Source organism: Heloderma suspectum, chromosome 4 (genome assembly GCF_057233095.1).
Source record: "Heloderma suspectum isolate Gila_16-S chromosome 4, 16-S_ref, whole genome shotgun sequence".
Lineage (NCBI taxonomy): Eukaryota > Metazoa > Chordata > Lepidosauria > Squamata > Helodermatidae > Heloderma > Heloderma suspectum.
The window spans coordinates 287762551-287783468 of NC_139461.1; the positions used below are offsets into that span (position 1 = coordinate 287762551).

The 20918-nt window shown below is 44.4% G+C and overlaps 1 protein-coding gene across 4 annotated transcripts in view; it reads right to left on the bottom strand.

The window, feature by feature from the left end:
• The window catches only part of RIPOR3 (RIPOR family member 3), a 139030-nt gene that overhangs the window by 75798 nt on the left and 42314 nt on the right, over positions 1-20918 (bottom strand). For 3 of the 4 annotated variants that reach the window (XM_084854145.1, XM_084854144.1, XM_084854142.1), the window contains exon 2: positions 16867-16973. The gene's annotated coding sequence lies outside the window, so the exon portion shown is untranslated. Of the gene's footprint in view, positions 1-15645; positions 15793-16866; positions 16974-20918 lie in introns of all 4 variants that reach the window. The other variant, XM_084854143.1, reaches the window with a different exon arrangement.

Here is a 20918-nt window from a genome sequence, read left to right on the forward strand (position 1 = left end):
ACAGTGAATGGGAGGCAACGAATAATCCTCCCACACACACAGAGGCAAGCAGCACTAATGTAAATGCCAGATCTAGACATTTGTCTTTTTTTTTTTTAAATGAAGCGGCAGCCAGATCTTGCCACTCATTCATGCAAAACTCCCACTCGTATCCATACAAAGCATCTCTCTAAATTTCAGACAAAAGACAGCATATACCGCCTAGGGTGGCCACTTATCCATTGCCAAAAAAGAGGACAAGAGAGGACACCCATTTGCATAACATTTGCATAGCCTAATTTATATGTATAATGGCAATTTTTGAAAGAATTATTATAATTTACCTAGACATACAATACAACCCCCATAGTCACACTCACACACTGTGGTGAAGACTGAGCAGGGGAGCTGCGTGCCCTGCTCCGCCTGCTGCCCAGGTGCGAACGGTTGATGGCCAACTTCTAGGCTCTCCCTTCTTATGGTGCTTTATCCTTCACCTGGACTTGGACTGGATAACCTTCTTGAATCCAAAGAGAGGGCACCTTTAAATAGAGGACAGGCCTCTGATAGCCCTTCAGATAAAGGACTGTCCTCTGTAAAATAGGACACATGGCCACCCTACTACCTTCCTTCCTATATCCAAACTAGATGTGACACCATCCATGCAATTAGCAATTGTGTAAGGGAGCAATCCTATGCCCACTTAGATACTGTCTAGATAGCCATAGGATTCTTGGGTTTCTGGGAATCAAGGTCAGAGACAGGGCTATGAATGCAGTTCCCAGAAACCGTGCTCCCTACCCCCTACCCCCCCCTGTTGTAGCCAGCGCAGCTCTCTTGAAAATGGAGCATGGGGTTGGGGAAAAGTTGACAGTCCTGGGGGTGGGGAGGAGAGGAGATGGCAGAGGCTGCATTACGCAGCTTCTTATGCTCTGCGTGGCCTCCTTCCCTCCCCCTCACTGAAGCTACAGCTAGACAGCTGAAATCGGCCATCAAGCCAAATGTTCAGGGCGGCCAGAGCACAGAGGTGAGGATTGCATTGGATATTTGACAGCCTCCGATTTCAGAGGCTGCCAACTATTTCAATAGGATTGCACCCTTAGGGCGCAATCCTATGCATGTTTAGACAGAGAAAAGGCCTGTGACTCCCAGCATGCCCCAGCCAGCCATGCTGGGAGTCATAGGCCTTTTCTCTGTCTAAACATGCATAGGATTGCACCCTAAATGGTTTTTTTAGAGTAAATAGCTGGTGCAGGGAGCTCAATCCAGGTCTTGATTCTGCCAAAGGAGTAAAGGGATTTAACCACCAACACACCACCACCACCACACACACACACACACACCAGTCCAACCTTCATTTGCTATTTGAATCGGGAGGAAAGCTCCCATTGCTGCCAGCAAATTTACTCTTTAGAAGAACATGCATGCAATTGCCAAGAGCGACATGAGCAGCTGGAATAAGAAGCTGAAGCTCTAAACCCCCAAATAAGCTTTGTTCTACTCTACACCACACATCTCTATGACTGGAAGACTGTTGCCTTTGAGATGCACCAGCATGCTCTATAGTCGAAGAGTTGTTTTTGCACAATGTAATAGAACACACGATGCCCCCAGGCCACACTTACAAATAACGGAATGAAGATTGGTCACCGCCGCAATAAGATTTGGGCTTAGCAAATGATTTGGGCTTAGCAAATTGCTGCTGATCAAATATAAAGCAGAGAATAGGAACAAATTTCTGGTAAGAAGAGTAGGAAGGAGCACTGAACTCTTCCCCCAGCCCCAGCCCCAGCCCCAGCCCCAAACACACACACACATACACTGCAAGCACTGCCACAAGGTCCCAGGCTCCGTGACCAGGGTCAAACTACACATAGTTCTGCCCTTGAGTGATTGGAGGTCTCACACCTGTAATTTGAATTGCAAAAACGGTCCCATTGACACAACCCTGCTGCAGGGGTGGGGGACATTTTTTTCTGTCAAGGGCTACATTCCCTCAGGGGTAATCTTGTCATTTAAAAAAAGAAAAAGAAAACAGATGCATTATTTCAAAGCCAAGGAGAAAAGGATCTATATGGGTTCATGGACATGCATATGCATTATGAGAGAAAAAGAAACAAGTTTCAAGTCGTCTGGGAAACTTTCTGCAAAATTTCCAGGTGGTGGGGCTTATACACATCGCACTGTTCCTTATAGCTGTTTTTATTCAACAACTGTCTAGCTCCTCGCTCTCAACAGAAAGTGATTGTGTTGAGCTATGGAGATCTTGCCCATTGTTCCCATTATACAGGTTTACAAACTGACTGCTCTTGGGTGGAGCCTACACGTTACATACAAAACCACTGGCATTTTAAAAGATTATTTTTATTTCTCCATTTCTGGTTTGGTGCCATAGCAGCAAACAGGGAAAACAGAATATTCCTCTGAGGATGTGGCCAGACAGTCAATGTAAGGGATGGAACACACATTATATGCAAATATGTGCACAAAGTTCTGACAGGTTGGTCTTAAAGAAAAGCAGCCTCCAGAGGCTACATATTTTATAGAAACATTGATAGCAGGAACAAGTGTTCAACAATCAAAATTGCCTCTCCCAGCTATTTTTTTGAGGGGAGAAAAGCAGGTTGAGGCAAGCAATTTTGATCAGAGGGGAAAGGGCTAAGCATGCCTTCACACTGCCACACCTCTGATCAGATTCACAGCCTCCCAAGGCTGCTTTTCATTAAACTTTGTTTTTTAACTGTTTGTGCTTTGTTACGTACATTTGTGCATAATGTGTAGTCTGCCCCAGTAGCACTCAGTTGCTTCATCTCTGTAATGGGGGAAAATGGTAATGCTCTTGTAACGTATGCCTATTATATTACTGTATGTGTTTTCATTGTTAAATTTAACCCACGTAAGATAGGGTTAAAAGTATGCCTGAGAATGAGTGAAAGGTGGGAGGGGCCTGAGTGTGTGTGAGGATTCTGAGGTTATATAAGGAATGAATTGAGAGTTAGAAGTCACATAGGGCCTTAGGGATTGTGGAGGCAACATCTGGTAGGGGGTTGTATGTGGGGGATTTTAGGAGGGTAGAGTAGGCAAGGAAGTTAGGAAGAATAATTGATTACTATTACATAATTTATTACTATTGCATAACTTATAACTTTCCATATTTTAAATAAATCTTTATTTGTTGTTAAAATCCAAATTCCCAGATGTTGTTTGATTTTACGCTACATTTATCGTATCTATTTCTTGGTTACTTCTCCTGTAGGGGGTTGAGAGAACCTATTGAGTTTCTCTGGAACTCAGAGAGGGTAAAAGGGCTGAAGCTTGTGGGACGGTGGGTACAGCTGTCCCAAAGTGAAAGCAGGCGTTTCCTGAGGGGTTTGGTTCTCAGTTTCTGAGAAGGAGGCTAGGAGAAAGGTGGAAGCTTGGGCGGGAAAGCCAGCCACAGCTCTCTCTAGCTCAGCCTGATCTACAGATCATGGAACCAGTGGCCCGCTGATCTGACCCGGCTAGCAGGACGTTCCCATGGGGCCTGCAACACAGCTTGGTGCAACATGGTGAAAAACCATTCCATCATGCTCATTAGAGCTGAAGTAAACAAACCACTTAATAAAAAAAATGGTCCTCGCATAACAAGCAATTAAAATAAGAAATAATAAAAGGCATGGCCTTGTGGTTATTGCTCCCATGACTCCAGATGTGTGGAGAACTGACGAATTCCCGAGGCCTCTCTTTTATTCTCTGGCCTGGAAATGTTAATAAAAATATTGAAGAAAACATTAGGAAGTTGCTATGGTGTGTGTCCTGCCTCTGCAAGAGTGCAGAGGAAGGAAAAGAGGGGCATTACCCTCTTGCTGATGCACAAAATAATTGTTTCAAGCCACTTCTGGTGCACCCAGAAAATCAGCGCACATCCACACAGGATCACCATGCGCTGCTGATTGTAAGTTTCAGCACCAGACAGAAGCAGCCCACTGAAGGTCCACTGGACAGGCTGGAAACAGACCGTAGTTGGTTGATTGGTTGGTTTATAGAGTTGAAGGTGGTTTGAAACAGGGATCTGCTTGTATTGTGTACACTCATCCCACTCTTACCTCTGGTAAAAAGATTTGGCAGGTTTTGTATTGCTTCAAAACTGCAGCGCCAGAGGCAAAAGTGGGAGAAAATAAATGTGTGTGTACACCCTGGGTAGCGATGAGTCTCCCAGACCACTTTTGACACTTTTAAAAAATGTAGTCTACCTTCAGCTTTACACACTGCTAGCTCAGTCCTCCAGGCTGGCTAGCATGGGTGTCCTAGCGCTAGTATTGCATGGATGATGTCGGCAGCAGGGCAGGGACTATACAGCAGATCCCCTGATCTTTTTTTGTGTGCTAAACATTGACATAAGGCACTTGCAGAGGTAGGCAAAGAAATATTTGCTGCAGCTAGGGATGTCGGAGAAATTCACAACAGAATCAAATGAGTTTGGATTTCCATGAATCTGACCTCCACATTCTGCAGTGGACCGGCTTTTCAAGAGTTGCACAGATTCCATGGACTTACAGACCAGTTGTTGTTGTTTTTTTACTTTCTGGAATTTTAGGCAAATTTAGTTGTAGAAAAATACATAAAATAAAAAAACACCAGTCGAAATGCACATTTCCGCCACAGGCTAAGGCATGAAAATGCACACGTTGGGGGATTTGCGCATTTTTAGAAGTGCAAATTTGCACAACTTTGTAAAGTTGGAAAAAATCCAATTCCATCAATGATCATGGAACAAAAGGCACCTGACAATCTGTGAAACTCAGACGGAACGGATTTTACAAAATCTGTACATCCCTGGCTGCAGCCCATGGAAGTAATCAACATTGCCTCCTCCACCATAAGCTTCAAGACCATTCCACTGATCTTTTAACAAAAAAAGGATCCCACACATTTGCAGGCTTCTCTGCCATTCTTTCCCTTATGCTGTTCTCCCATTGCTAGCCTAGAAAATTTATGCTAGTGCAGAGAGTGGGAAATTGGCGCTGGACCTATACAGTTCTGAGGATCCCAGCTGGGGCTACTTTTGGCATGTGTATGTTTGCGCACAGTTGTGGAACATGTGAGCATTACCATGATGCTCTAATTCAGGCCTGTTTGAGGGGATCGGATTCCCCTTCCCCAAAGAAATGCAGAAACATATTACAACTGCTCCTAATTAAATAAGAATCTGGCCTCCATTCAACTGCATTTCTCCCTCCCAGGGAGAAGTGCAGAAGAAGACCTCCAACGACGCATTGCTGAAATCCATCTGCAAAGTTCACTTGGCCTGAGCAGGTTGAACTCAGATCTCAAAGTATTATCTTCTCCAGTCATTGCCTTCCACCAGGGGCATGAAGTCATTTCAGAACAAATGAAAAACTGAACTGAATGGGGGATATTCAGTTCAATTTTCATTTATTCCAGAATGGATACATAGAGAAACATTTAGGGCCCCCATTCATGCTCATTTAGAGGTGAGAGCAGGCTTACTCCTCTCCAGTGGTGGCAGCAGACCTGTCTTGGCAGGTATTCCTGGCAGTCACCATGAAGTGTAGAGGAGAAGTGACAGGAGCCACAGCAAATGGCGGTCCTTACTGCTGGCCATTATTTGCCCCCACAATGTCCCCAAACAATGCAACAACCAGGACACTGTGGGTAAATAACATGGTGGCCACCAGAAGCACCCACCAAAACCCCTCAGCTCTGCTCCTGTTACCACCACAAGCAGCAAGAAAGTGAATATTAAAGGATGAAACACACAACAGTACTATGAATAATGAAATGAATACAGTTCTGACAAATAGATATATTTCAATGAAGGAATTATGAACCAAATGAGGGTTTTTACAACAAAAATGGAGTAATAAAATGGGGGAACAGCTTGCACACCCCTGGAAGTGTTGGAGAATAACAGTACGAAAACAAACAAACAAACGTATAAACTATCAATGGAGCAAATTTGCTGGACCTCTTAAGGAACCCAAAGTCAGAATGGGCAAGCAGAGCTTTCAGACCAACTGTCCATATATAGCAAACCACCACATTCAGTATCTGCCCACAGTTTAAGTGGGAAAGACAGTAGCTCAGTGGTAGAGCACATGCTTTGCATGCAGAAGACCTCAGGTTCGATCCCTAGCATCTCCAGGTAGGACTGGAAAAAAATCTTGCCCAGACTCCTGGACAGCTGTTGCCAGTCAGTGTAGACAATACTGGGCTAGATGGATCAATGGTTTGACCAAGTATAAGACAGCTTCTTATGTTCCCCCTTGCTGAATGAGAGGAGAAAGGTTTTTAGAAGTTCAGATGCCACATCAGATGCCCACATCTTCCCATATTAAATTCATGCACACAGAATAATAGAAGACGAGACATGCTGCTTGTGATGTCCTAGAAAGCATAGCCTGGAGGATGCAAAGTATCTTCCCTTTTTTTCCCCAGGAGGTCAAAGGTACCTCCTTTGACAAGGAGGTACCTTTGACCTCCTTGTCAAATACAAACTCTAGTATTTCTAGCATACAGCGTTCCACAACCTGTGAGAAGAAAAAACTGTAGTTCTGTTCAGGCTACAGCCATTAAGATAGGCCTCCCTCTGAGTGTTCAAGAATGTTGCCATATAAAGGAATGTGTGTAAGTAGAAAAGAAGAGTGTACTGGAAACTTTTTGTTTTCTGTGTGTACGTGCTTTAACTGTAGTAACCTCTGTAAGTGTGTTAGTATCTGATTGGCTGAGCACTGTGGCGCAGCAAGAAATTGCAAAGTATATAAGCTACTGCTTATCTGTACCAGGCTGTGGTCCTACCGTGTGTGCGATTCACCCATACTAATATGCTCTGCTTAAAAACTGCTTAATAAAGGCTTATAGTGTCAGAAGACCCCCAGCCTGCTGTGGTTCTTGGGAAGGTCTGAAAACTTTCCTCATCACCTGGTGCCCCCCAAGTTGTGTTGGACTGCAACTCGTATCATTACCAGCCAGTATGTGTCAGGGTGGACACTGAGCCCATAGAATCCCAGAGTAGTTCTGATTCTGAGGAAGAGCAGTCGCTCCTGGGAGAGGAGCGCACTCCTTTTTCCCAGGGCCAACAGCTGATGGAGATTCCTCCCACCAGCATTCCTAGCTTAGATAGCAGTCCTGGGAGTGACACAGCGCAGGAAGCAGACTTGATGGACACGCGATGCCGACGCAGAGAGCAGCGCCAAATGGAGGGCGGAGAAAGGAGGCGTAGTGCCCGATTGGCGCGCAAACAACGGCTGCGCCCAGAGGATCCAAGGGAAAAGGGGAGGGACTCTCCCTAGTCCTTAAGTTCAGGGGTCTGCCAGTAATTCCCTTTCAAACGGGGACCAACTGTTCCAACTTAGGGCATAGGTATTCTGCTGCTCATATCTAGTTGCTAATGGTAGAGTTGTTAAGTTGTAAAAGAGGAATAAAGCTTTGAAAAGAATCCCTTTGTCTGTGTCTGGACTTGGCTACTGGATTAGACTGAGAGAGGCCTCCAAGGAGCCCTTGACAGTATGGTTGTAGTCCAACACATATGGAGGATACCAGTTGGGGAAGGCTGATCTGGTTCATTTAGGCTGTCCTAAATCATCCCTGGCCACCAGTTTGGGGAAGATAGCCCTACTATAACCAACCCTAAGTTAGGGATGTCAGAGAAATCCGCAACAGAATCAAACAAGTTTGGATTTCTATTAATCCAGCCCGTGGATTCCACAGTGGACCAGCTTTTCCCAAGTTCCCAAAATGGATTCCGTGGACTTGCAGATCTTTTTTTTTTACTTTCCGGAATATTATGCAAATTTAGTCATACAAAAACAAGTAAAATTAAAAAAACACAGTCCGAAAATGCGGAAATTGGAAAAAAAAACACCAATTCTGCCAATGAGTAGAGGACAGAACGAAAGGCACCTGACAATCCGAAAACGCAGAGGGAAAGGATTTCACAACATCGGTACATCCCTACCCTAAGTACATGTAACTGAAATAAATGTATATTCTTCCTTCCCCCCCCCCCGCGTCAAATTTATATCATAAGCCCTTCAGAACCATGTAAGACAGCCACTGCCACAATAATAATGACAACAGCAATGTATAACTTCCCCTCTAGTTGCTGTTTATGTTTATGCTGACTTTTCCCCAACACTAGTCATTTAATTAGTTATTTCTGGGCTCCATCAGTTCAAAAGTTTTTATAAGGGAAAAGATGACGCACTTGCCTTCCCCCTCATTTTAGGTGCTGTTTTTCTTTCAGTTATGGGCTCAAATAATATTTACTTAAGTTCAGTAAACTACCTCTGTGCAGGAAAAATATTAACGCGTTCCCCAAAGGTGCTAGGATTGCCAGATGTCCAGGCCTGACCTGGGCAGAACAGGAACTACTTTGTCCAGAGCTGAGGATAGCCTTCATCCTCAGTCTGGCAGCAGCAAATCAATGCACAGTTATGCCTGCTTGCATTCATTGATTTCACTGGGGCCTAAGTGCTTGTAACTCATCCCTGGATTGCAGCCATCTATAGTAGCAGGCGTTGCCTTAGGGGAGCAGGTAGCCTTCCTCTCAATCTCTCTTTTTCTCTTTCTCTTTTTAAAGAACCACATATGCATTCATTTAAGTCTGTGTATTAATCTTGTACCTTACTCAATATTGAATATGCTCTCTGTGTGGGGCTCCTCTTGAGGCTGGTTTGAAAGATGCAGCTAGTGCAAAATGCTGCTGCAAGGCTTTTGAGTGCCAGGCCACGTGCACATCACACCTGTGCTGAAACAGCTGCACTGGCTGCCAGTTTGCTACCGAGCCAGGTTCAAGGTATTATTATTGACATACAAAGCCGTAAACGACTTAGGACTAGATTACTTGAAAGATCGCCTCCCCCTACATAGACACATGAGATCACCATGATCCTCAAGGGAGGCCTTGCTGTCCATGCAGAGTCTCATCTGGCAGCAACACAGCAATGGGCCTTCTCTGTGGTGGCCCCCTCCCTCTGGAATGACTTCCCCTCTGTGATACATCAGGCACCAATGATCGTGTGCTTTCAACCATTTTTAAAAACATACTTGTTTACCCTGGCTTTCCCCAACCATTAAGTAGTTTGAATGTTGTGTTATTATAATGATGTATTGTTTTATAATTTGTTGTAAACTGCTTCAGGGAGTTTTAAAATGGGAAATAGTATATAAATATTCTAAAATAAACAAATAAATCCCCATTCATCTGAATGCAGTTTGCATGGGAGAGAATTTCCTGACCAACTTCACTCATAACCTCTTCACGGCAAAGTGGTAAGAGTTAAAGCTTGTAACAAGGGATGGAAAAGACAAGCACAAAAATTCCAGAATTGTGTCGTTGTTATTATCAAAGTACCTAATACCGGGGCTAAATAGTTTCAGTTCGTAATTTTCTGTGCAGTGTTAAATCTACTGGGAAAATAAACTCTGTATTTAACCTCTGCTCTTAAGCATTCTTTAGAAAGACCATCGACCTCAGTAGCAATGTCATCTTAATAAGATATTTCACTCTATAAACATTCCAAAACTATGATATTCAGAATCAGCAACCTTAATCTGTAAGATTACCCAGTTGTTGGCACTGTAATGATTCTATTAGAGCTAAAATTAAATTGCAGTTACTTAACTATTCTTTAGAGGCCAAGATTACCCCACCACCACCACTACCACACACACACACTTTATTAATTCCAGCATTAAAAAGTCCTCCTTTGGGTTTCTTGAATGGTGGTACTTGTGTGTTTTAAATTCCATGTGAGCAACAAGCATATGGCATAGTGAATGTCTAACACTGGATGTATGTCAACGTTTACCTATGAATGCCAACAATGTCAGAAGAATATTGTGACTGCCTGAAAACAGATATATCTCTCCCACTTTGGGCACATAGACAAGTGAACATTGGCAACCATATTTAGGTGGCCGCTAACATTTGCCAGTGAGTCTCTTGAGTTTTCAGGCATTCACAACATTTATGTGGGACTGTCAGCATTCCCATGTGAATGTTGATAAGTTACCAAATTTCTGATATTCACTGTAATATATATGTGTCCATTACAAAATAAATACAAGGAATTCTGGTAATGTTTAAAAACAAGCACAGTCTTAATCTAGAAATTCATTTTGAGAAGGTGCCTCAAAAACTGGCCAACACAACAAAATGCTTGGGAACATGTGATGTATTAAAACACAGAGTCCCCAAATCGTTTCCTGGGACATATGAACATAGTCTTTCCTGAACATAAGAAGCTGTCTTCTACAGAGTCAGACCATGGGTCCATCTAGCCCAAATCTATCTACTCCAATTGGCAGTGGCTGTCCAAGATCCTTTCAACTGGAAATGCCAGGGATTGAACCTGGGACTTCCTGCTTACAAAGCATGTCCTCTACCCCTGAGTTATGGCTCCTTCCTAAGCACCAGAAGTATACCATAACATGTAAGGCACAACCCATGAGAAAATCCTTATGCATGAATCCCACCAAAATGGATGAGAGCTGCACAAGCGAAGTAGTATGGAACGTTCTGGGGAGCTACAAGTGACCATGGTTCCCTGACACATGTCCATCACATCTTTACAGACATCTATTTCCCCTCCACATTTTACAGCAGGGGTGTTAAACCTCTTTCAGCTCGAGGGCCAAATTCAATTCTGGAGGAGCTCATGGGGACTGCATTCCAATGGTGGGTGGGGCTGAAGTGAAAATAGGGTGGGGCTAAACACAATGGGGGCAAGGCCACAACAGCCAACATAGCAGCCTACTTTAGCTTAAAGCTCTTCCTCCAAGTAACTAAGCCTTAGAAGAGGCATTTCAAACTTTTAGAATGGGAGAAAAAAACTGCTCAAAAGCTGGGAAACCACCAAATGGTCAATGGTTGGGAGAAAGGGCGTGAGGCCAGAGGAAGGGAGCATGGCCATCTGGGGAGCCTTGTAGAAGATTGCTGCTGCATTGGCATTCCTGTATCTCACCCTATGTGCTTGTCAACTCCAGATATACTTTTAGCCTTCAGGGAGGCCATCCTGTGTGACCACTCTGCCATTTCCCCTTAGATGTCCTTGGAGACATGGCTGGCATCAAGGGTAGGCAGGGTTGGGCACCTGCCAAGGGCCCACACCCCAGACAAGAGCCTCTTAGAGTTGCTCCTCCTCTTCACCATTGCAACCTGCTTGTTCACCTGCCTCTCACTCTGCCCCAGACAAAGGTGGTGGTGAGAAGGAGGAGCAGCAGATGCCGCTGCCTCTTTGCTCACTGGCTTTCTGCCTGTCAAGCAAGCAAGTGGCATCAATGATGAGAAAGAGGAGGAGGAGCAATGCATATACGAAATGGCGGCTGCAGCCCCAGCCAGCATGACCAATCTCAGAGATGGTGAGAGTTGAAGTCCAACACTATCTGGAGGGTTACAGGTTCCCCTGTGGTGAATTATTTTGAGGTGAGTTATTTTTGAGTGTTATGCCTGGCCACAGCTGTCCATGGTATCAGGCAGAAGTTGTTCCCGTCAACTGCTACCTGCTCCTTTTGACTCTGTGAATCCAGGGACTGAACCTGGGAGCCTTAGCGTGCAACACACGTCCTCTACCACTGAACTACAGTGACAAAGCAGAGGGAGGCCAGCCAGGGGAGAGTTCAACTTGTCTCACCTGTTTTCCCTTTTGGTGTAGAAAGATAGTTCTGCATCATCACCTCTTTGATATGTAAACATGGTAGACATATGAATGAGCTAACATGGCTGCCCCCACTGATGGAGTTCACATGATCACAGTGGGGGAAATAAGCCATGGTGATTTTTCCTCTGCCGCATGCACCAGTCACATGCCGGCACAATCAGTTTAATTGTTCTCGCTACCATGGCTTGTCATGTCATGCGAACCCAGGTAGCATGGCTTGTTAGAATGGGCAGCAACTCTCAAACAACTCATGGGCTGTTGTTGGGTTGCTGCTCACTCCCAACAAGCCATGCCACCTGGATTCAGACAACAAAACAAGCCACAGTAAGCCGGGTGCCCGTGGGTGCCTGGCATGATGCAAAGGCACCCGGCCCACTACATCTAGTTTGGCCACGAGGGATCCACAGACTCTACAACAGCAACAAGATGTAATTGACAATGAATTGGAGTGGCTAGGGGTGGGGAGGTAGTTCTGTATTTTATGGGTTTCTTACCAGGGTTATGTTAGGACCTATCGGTGTGGGCTGGCCTGAGGCAATAGCTCTGAAGACCTGTCAAAAGACTGTTGATAACCTGTAATATCGGACGATGTGTTGCAATGGGAACTAAGATGGCCCAAGAAGGCACAGATGATGGGTGGATAGGACTCATCCTTATTTCCCTCACTAGCCAGGGTGAGAGGTGAGGCAGGTGTCTGCGTAACCCCCCCCCCCCAAAAGGACAAGGCTACAGTTTGAGTCAGAGAGGAGGAAAGAGTCAGAGAACTCAGCTGGAGTTCTGGGGCATCATAGGGTGCAGGCTGTTCCCCTGGAAGGTCTAACGTGGGAGCAGCACACTTCAGCATGTCTGTTGGAGTGTTAAAGTCTGTGAGCTTCCACTTATGCTCAACCTGTACATTTGTAAATGAGTGCAAATATTACAAAAGGCATTAAGCTTCCAGTGACCTCACTCCAAAGGGGACCAAACCCAGGTAAGCTCTGCACCCCTAGAAATTCTCACCGCTTGGAGAATTGGGTCATATGTAACTATTGCTTCATTTGTAACATTTGGGGAGGAACCAGTTTCCAAAATTTGCAACACATAGCTTTTTAATTTTTTTTATTTTTCTTTTTTGGGATAACCCTTTTTGCTCACTCAAGAGCTGAAGTATGCTAAGATGGGTTTTTTTTCCAAAGTGCTATGTGCCAAGGTCAGTGCTGAGGACTCTGGAAAATCCTATCCATGATCTTTATCTTAAAGGCTGCCAAGACTAGTGGTCTTTTTCCTTTAAAGCTTCAGCACTGAAAATTGTGAACATCTGTGGTCTTGTTAGTATATGCAAGAGGTAAAGAAATGAAGAAGAATTGGCTTCTTCTTACTAGTGATCTCAAGTAAATGCATGCCATCTTTTGCATCATACGGTCAAAAGAGATGTGATGCAGGGAATCCATGACTGGGGGTGGAATCTATGCTAGAGTTCCTTTTGTTCACGAGGCACCGCTGTGCTGGTATTTTTTCAAAATGCAATCATTGCTCTGAGGACAGAGTGTTTATAATGTGCCACACACCACTGCATAGTGTTCTAATTGCAGGAGAAATAGGAGGAGTTTGAAAGGTCACACGTGTTCTATTGTTTGTGTTTCAACGGATATGTAGGCGATGTGATGCATGTGATACAGCACTCCAAACAAAACACATGACCACCAGTAGTGCATCCCGTTTATAAATGGATAGAGCAATCCTATGGCCCCTAGACAGAATCTGGGGGGCCATAGGATAGTTCGGATTCCTGGATCTGGGGCTGGAGCAAGTGCCCCGACCTTGGAGCCAGGAATCTGACCTCCCCACCTCCTTCCCTTCGCAGACGGTGCAGAGAGAACCACAGCAGCGACCCCAGAGAGGAGGTAAAGGGGGTATGCTTGTGAGCAGGAGGGGAGGGAACTGGGGAGGAAACTAAATAATATGGCTTACACCATATCCCAGCACCTCACTCCCACCAGCCTAGTTCCCTGCTGCTCCAATGCACCCCAGTTAGATGAGCGAAAAAGCCCGTCGATCTAAAATACAGAGCGGGAGGAGCGCAGAGACAAAAACTGCCTCTGCCGCTCCTCCTACTCTGCATTGGATAGGATTGCACCCTTCTGCATTAAAAAATTTAGAATTTATAGATTTAAACATTTTAAATATATAAACAGATTTTAAACTCAGTCACTGAAGCTGGTGTTTTATACTGAAACATTTCACGTTTTAAAATCTGTTTATATATTTAAAATGTTTAAATCTATAAATTTTACATTTTTAAATCTATAAATTTTACATTTTTAAATCTATAAATTTTACATTTTTAAATCTATAAATTTATAAACTGGACATGCTACTGGTGATCATTTGTTTTGTTTTGGAGTGTTTGTGTTTGTAGCACAAACAAACACACACATACACCAAGCATACACACAATTTCTGACCATTTTGCATCTCTTGCCCATTTTAAAAGTTTTACCTTCAAATCATAAAGTCTAGAAAGTGCTTGTTCAAAAACATAAGTAGTAAAATTCCTAGGAATCCATATCCCTATGCCTGTAGACCACCATCAAACACAATTATAAAAAGACAGATTAGACTCATCTCCAACCATATATTAACTAGAAGAGTGTTTTACTGTACAATAAAAGTCCAGCTGTTATTCATTGGTTGTGAGGGATCTGGATGTATTTTCCCAGATTGCTTCAGTTGTGAGGAAATCATATTTTGCCCAGCAATGAAATTGCAGTACTTTGGTCACTGGGGAAATGCCATTTATTTCACCCCAGCAATTGCAGTTTGGGGGGGCTTTGTGTCACTGGCACCTTCTGGCTAGTGCCTGTGACATCACAGGGGACAAAAGAAATGCTCCTGTTTTAGAACATGTGTGAGGGACTTCTTTAGAAACATGAATATTTGCAACTATGGAGCTCTAGCATGGGCGAACTCTTGCTCAGAATTAAGTTTTGTTTTGTTTTTAATTAACTTGGCAAACAACAAGAATACTGCCCACCTCATGTGTGGTAATGCTCTCCCATTTTGTGAATCCTTATTATGTAATTCCCTCCTCAGTGCTGGAGCATATATCTGACCCATTACTGTATTTTAAATGGAAAACAAGCTACACTCCAGCAGAAAGTCTGTCCTGTCCCCGTCTACCAATACTCCATCCATTGCATGCTCACCTACTTATACTATTTTGGTACATGCTAACAGAGTGCTAAAAAGTCTTATTTTTTGCCATCTAGAAAGGTGACTTGATACTCCCTCATACTATTTAGCTGTAAAGATTGTTATATTTTACAGCTCTGGAAATGAATACTGGGGTGGCCAGGGGACACATCACATAAGAAAACAGAAATAACAGTAAAAACAACTACGATTCTTACGGCATCCTAATGATTAACAAATTTATTGTGGCATAACCTTTTGTGGACTGTAGTCCATTTCATCCGATGCATAAAGTATTATGGAGAGTTTCAGCTTTTTTATACAGTACTGTACATACAGTACATGTGGGACTGGGGTAGGGAAAGAACTGTAAACAGTGAGGTCAGAAGGAAATTCAATGCAGAAAGTTCAGATGGTGACAATCACATTATTAACAGTGGTCATTTACAGTGAAGCTGTTGCTTATAACAAACATCCTGACATTAAGTAAGCCAATTAACGCATTTAGACCCAGTTCACACATAACAGTGGCAAACTGTGTGCTAATTTACCTGCAATTAGTAACTAGGTTAACTGTGATTTGTTTAACCCACAATTAACCTATCGTGTCTGGGTTTGGATGTCAAGTAGCAAGCCCTGAAATACTCAAAATGGCCACAGAATACATCCGGCATGCACCGCAGCAAATCGTGGCTTAATTAACCCATGATTTGCAGCAGTTACATCCGAACAGCCCCATAGTGTATGAAAACCTGTTATCCTGATTTAAGCTTGTGTATTAGGTTAAATAGAATTAAACCTGTTGATGAATGCTAATTCAGCAGTCTCTTACTCTAATCTTCCTCTGAAGTTCCTTTAAGGTAAGTGATATATTGTCCTGGGAGGCTGAAGTGTTCCCCCACTGGTTTCCAAATATTGCCATTTCTGATGCCAGATTTGTGTTCATTTATTCTTCTCCATAGAGATTGATCTGTTTGTCCTATGTAGATTGCAGAAAGGCATGGCTGAAAGAAGATGGCATTTTCTGCTGCGTTAGAATTCATCAATAGGTTTAATCCTATCACCAGAGGTAATTGTCACCATCTGTACTTTCTGCATTTAATTTCCCTCTGACCTCACTGTATACAATTCTCCCTCCTCCCCCACCCCCCAGTGATACATACACACACACACACACACACACACACCATATGTACTATATATAAAAAAATACTCCATGCATCTGATGAACCGGACTCTAGTTCACAAAAGCTTATGCTAGAACAACTTTGTTAGTCTTTAAGATGCCTCAAGACTCTTTGTTGTTTTGGCTGCAATAGACTAACATACGTGTGTGTGTGTGTGTGTGTGTGTGTGTGAGAGAGAGAGAGAGAGAGAGAGAGTCTATTGCAGCAGTACACACACACATATCTATACACACTCTAGATTATTTATGTATTTATCTATACGTATATGAGACAGAGAGAGAGAGAGAATACTTTTCTACATGAAGCTTTTAACCTGCCACTTTCTGAGGCTTCTGCTTCTGGATTCTTTGTGAAACCTTTACACATATTTTTTTCTGGGGGGTTTCTTTCTCTGCCTTCCTATATGTTCCATTACACAACCATTAGGTGGCACTGTAGTATAGTGGAATTGCACAAATACACCAGGGTTTCATGCCTCCATTCACAGAAATAGGAGACTTTCCACATTGGGGGGTGGGGGGAGCGATAATCATTGCAACTACAGGAGAGGCCCTGGTGGATGATGTTGGGTAAAGCACCTGAAAACTACCATGAGTGAGGAATCACCAGTGCACAATAAATGCCTCATTTAGAAAGGCTCAGAGAAAGAGAGAGACCACACAGGTACTGAGTTATGAGAGCTATGCAGCCAAAAGGAGGCTACTGAGAAAAAAAGAGGGTGGTATCAGCATGCTTGGGGAAACCAAGAAGGGGGAAAATATTTAAAAATAACTAAGCAGGAAACCCTCCAAAAAACAATGAGGAATGAGCATGCTCTCTCTCTCTCTCTCTCTCATATATCTATCTACACACACACACTCACGCACCTTGCCAAACAGATAGCTTCCTTGGCATAGATCTAGCGACTAGCCCACCAACTGGACATGTTATGCGGCTTGTTCAAGTTTTCAGCCTGAGAAGGGTGGTGCCATCACTGCAGAGAGAAAGAACAAACGATTAAAAATGCACAACAAAAACTGACTGACACAATCGAAAGCCTACATTAAAAAAAAAAAGACCACCTCCTCCCGCTCCAAACTCAGACTCAGACTCTATGCCTCACCCACAAAATTCAATTATAGCATCAGCCAGCAGTCACACAGCAAACCAGGCTGCAGCACAGCTAGCAAGTTATATATAAACCGAGCAGTGTCCACTCTACAATGTATGGTTTCAAGTCTTCTAAATTCTTTAATGTGCCTTCTTGGCTGTACGGAAATTTGTACAGTAAAGTTAATATTCCAAAATTTATTTGGCAGAGTTTGCCACAGGCTTACACGCATGAGTGGCTTGCACACATATTTGGCTTGGTCACTGTAATATGGGTTCCAGCCTGAAGATATGCAGAACCTTGGGGGTGTGCATGAGGCTGCCATGTGAGCAACTGACCCACACTTACTAATGTCATGGAAAGGATACTGGCAAGTACACAACTGCCTCTGCCACTGAAGGGAAGAGGGAAGCCCTGTGCTTGCTGGAGTATGCATGGGACTTCACTGAATAACAGTATAAATAGTGAACAACATAATTTACCAGTGAACAAGGTAATTACAAGGTTGTTCTAAAGACCCTTATGAAGTATCCTTAGGAGGGGGCCTTCTCAGTGGTGGCCCCCCAATTATGGAATTATCTCTCTAACAGTATTTTCTTTTCGGGCCCAGGTTAAAATTTCCCTCTTCTCTCAGGCATTTGGCAGCATATAGTGAGTTTTTAACCATAGAATCATAGAATAGTAGGGTTGGAAGGGGCCTACAAGGCCATCGAGTCCAACCCCCTGCTCAATGCAGGAATCCAAGTCAGAGCATCCCTGACAGATGGCTGTCCAGCCTCGTCTTGAATGCCTCCAGTGTGAGAGGGCCCACCACCTCCCTAGGTAATTGGTTCCATTGTCGTATTGCTCTAATGGTCAGGACGTTTTTCCTGATGTTCAGTCGGAATCTGGCTTCCTGTAACTTGAGCCCATTATTCCGTGTCCTGCACTCTGGGGTGATCGAGAAGAGATCCTGGCCTTCTTCTCTGTGACAACCTTTCAAGTACTTGAAGAGTGCTATTATATCTCCCCTCAGTCTTCTCTTCTCAAGGCTAAACATGCCCAGTTCTTTCAGTCTCTCTTCACAGGGCTTTGTTTCCAGTCCCCTGATCATCTTTGTTGCCCTCCTCTGAACCCTCTCCAGTTTGTCTGCATCCTTCTTAAAGTGTGGTGCCCAGAACTGGACACAGTACTCCAGATGAGGCCTAACCAGTGCTGAGTAGAGGGGAACAAGTACTTCCCGGGATTTGGAAGCTATGCTAACCACCCACTATGCTAACCACCCACCACCCACAGGTAAGAGCCCACTATCGAGCCTACTCTGTGGCGGTGAGGGTGGCAAAGAGGCAGTTCTTTTCCACCAGCATTGCATCTTCTCAGTGTCGTCCGGCGGAGCTTTTCTGAGTGGTTCGCGGCCTGTTACATTCTGGGCCAGGGAGAGAGACGGTGGAACCCTCGGTAGCACGCTGTGACGGGTTTGCGCAGCACTTTGAGGATAAAGTCGCTCAGATTCGTCATGAATTGGACACCACGATTAATGCAGTTCCATTGGTAGAGGCGTTCAGAGCACCGTCTGGTCCAGTTTTATTGGATGAGTTTCAGTTACTGAGGCCTGAGGATGCGGACAAGGTGCTTGGCCAAGTCCGATCGACCACTTGTGTGCTTGACCCTTGCCCTTCATGGCTTATTAAATCAAACAAGGAGGGGTTGTCCGGCTGGGTCCAGGAGGTTGTAAATTCCTCCTTGAGAGAGGGAGTGGTGCCTGCTGCTTTAAAAGAGGCAGTAATGAGACCACTCCTGAAAAAGCCTAACCTGGACCCAGAGGATGTTAACAATTATAGGCCAGTGGCCAACATCCCCTTCCTGGGCAAGGTGCTTGAGCGGGTGGTTGTAGGACAGCTCCAGGCACTCTTGAATGAAATGGATTATCTAGATCCATTTCAATCGGGCTTCAGGCCTGGTTTTGGAACGGAAACTGCCTTGGTCGCCCTGTGGGATGACCTCTGCCGGGAGAGGGACAGGGGGAGTGCGACCCTGTTGATTCTCCTGGACCTCTCAGCGGCTTTCGATACCATCGACCATGGTATCCTTCTGGATAGGTTGTCTGGGTTGGGAGTTGGAGGCACTGCACTACAGTGGTTCCGCTCCTACTTGGATGGCCGATTCCAGAAGGTGGTGCTGGGGGATTATTGCTCTGTGCCATGGCAATTGTGCCATGGGGTTCCACAGGGCTCTATTCTATCCCCCATGCTGTTTAACATCTACATGAAACCGCTGGGGGAGGTTATCCGGAGGTGTGGGCTGAGGTGCCATCAATATGCGGATGACACCCAGCTCTACCTCTCTTTCTCATCAAAACCAGGTGAGGCAGTGGCTGTTCTGAACCAGTGCCTGGGCACGGTAATGGACTGGATGAGGGCCAATAAACTGAAACTCAATCCAGACAAGACGGAGGTACTGTTAGTGGGTGGTTCGTCTGCCCGGCTAGGTGATAATCAACCTGTTCTGGAGGGGGTTGCACTCCCCCTAAAGGATCAGGTTCGTAGTTTGGGGGTGCTCTTGGATCCAGAACTGTCACTTGAGGCACAGGTGAACTCAGTGGCACGGAGCACTTTTTATCAGCTTAGGCTGGTATACCAACTACGCCCTTATCTGGACAGAGATAGCCTTGCTACAGTTATCCATGCTCTGATAACTTCTCGTCTGGATTACTGCAATGCGTTATACGTGGGGCTGCCTTTGAAAACGGTCCGGAAACTTCAGCTGGTCCAAAATAGGGCAGCAAGATTGTTAACAGGGACTGGCCTGCGAGCTCATATTACGCCAGTACTTTTCCAGCTGCACTGGCTGCCAGTCCATTTCCGGGCCTGATTCAAAGTGCTGGTGTTAACATTCAAAGCTCTTAACGGCTTGGGGCCAGGTTACCTGAAGGATCGCCTCCTCCCATATGTGCCTGCCTGGACCTTAACATCATCAGCAGCGGCCCTTCTCCGTGAGCCCCTGCCAAAGGAAGTGAGGCGGGTGGCTACTAGGAGGAGGGCTTTTTCTGTTGTGGCACCCCGGCTCTGGAATGAGCTCCCTAGTGAGGTTCGCCTGGCGCCTACATTGTACTCCTTTCGGCGCCAGGTGAAGACCTTTTTATTTTCCCAGGCATTTTAGCTTTCTAAATTTTTATCTTTGCTGTTTTAAATCTGTATTTTAAACTCCTGTACTGCTGCTAGGTTTTATTGTGGTTGTATTGTTATATTGTGGTTTTAATGTTCTATATATTTTAAATTGTTTTATTGTGCGTTGTTTGGTTTTAGTTTTTGTGAACCGCCCAGAGAGCTTCGGCTATTGGGCGGTATAGAAATGAAATAAATAAAATAAAATAAAATAAAATTCTGTTGTTTTCTGCCCAGCACTCCAGTCTATCCAGATCACTTTGAATTTTGTTTCTGTCTTCAAAGTATTAGCTATCCCGCCCAATTTTGTGTCATCTGCAAATTTGATCAGCATTCCCTGCACCTCCTCCTCCAGGTCATTAATAAAAATGAGCTTCTCCATCTTTGGCTGCAAAGGACATAATCAATCTGATTTCGATATTGACCATCTGGTGATGTCCATGTGTAGAGTCGCCTCTTGTGCTGTTGGAAACGAGTGTTTGCTATGATCAACGTGTTCTCTTGGCAAAACTCTATTAGCCTTTGTCCTGCTTCATTTTGTACACCAAGGCCATGCTTGCCTGTTATCCCAGTTATTTCTTGACTTCCTACTTTAGCATTCCAATCCCCTATGATGAAGAGGACATCTTTTTTTGGTGTTAGTTCTAGAAGGTGTTGTAGGTCTTCATAGAACCGATCAACCTCA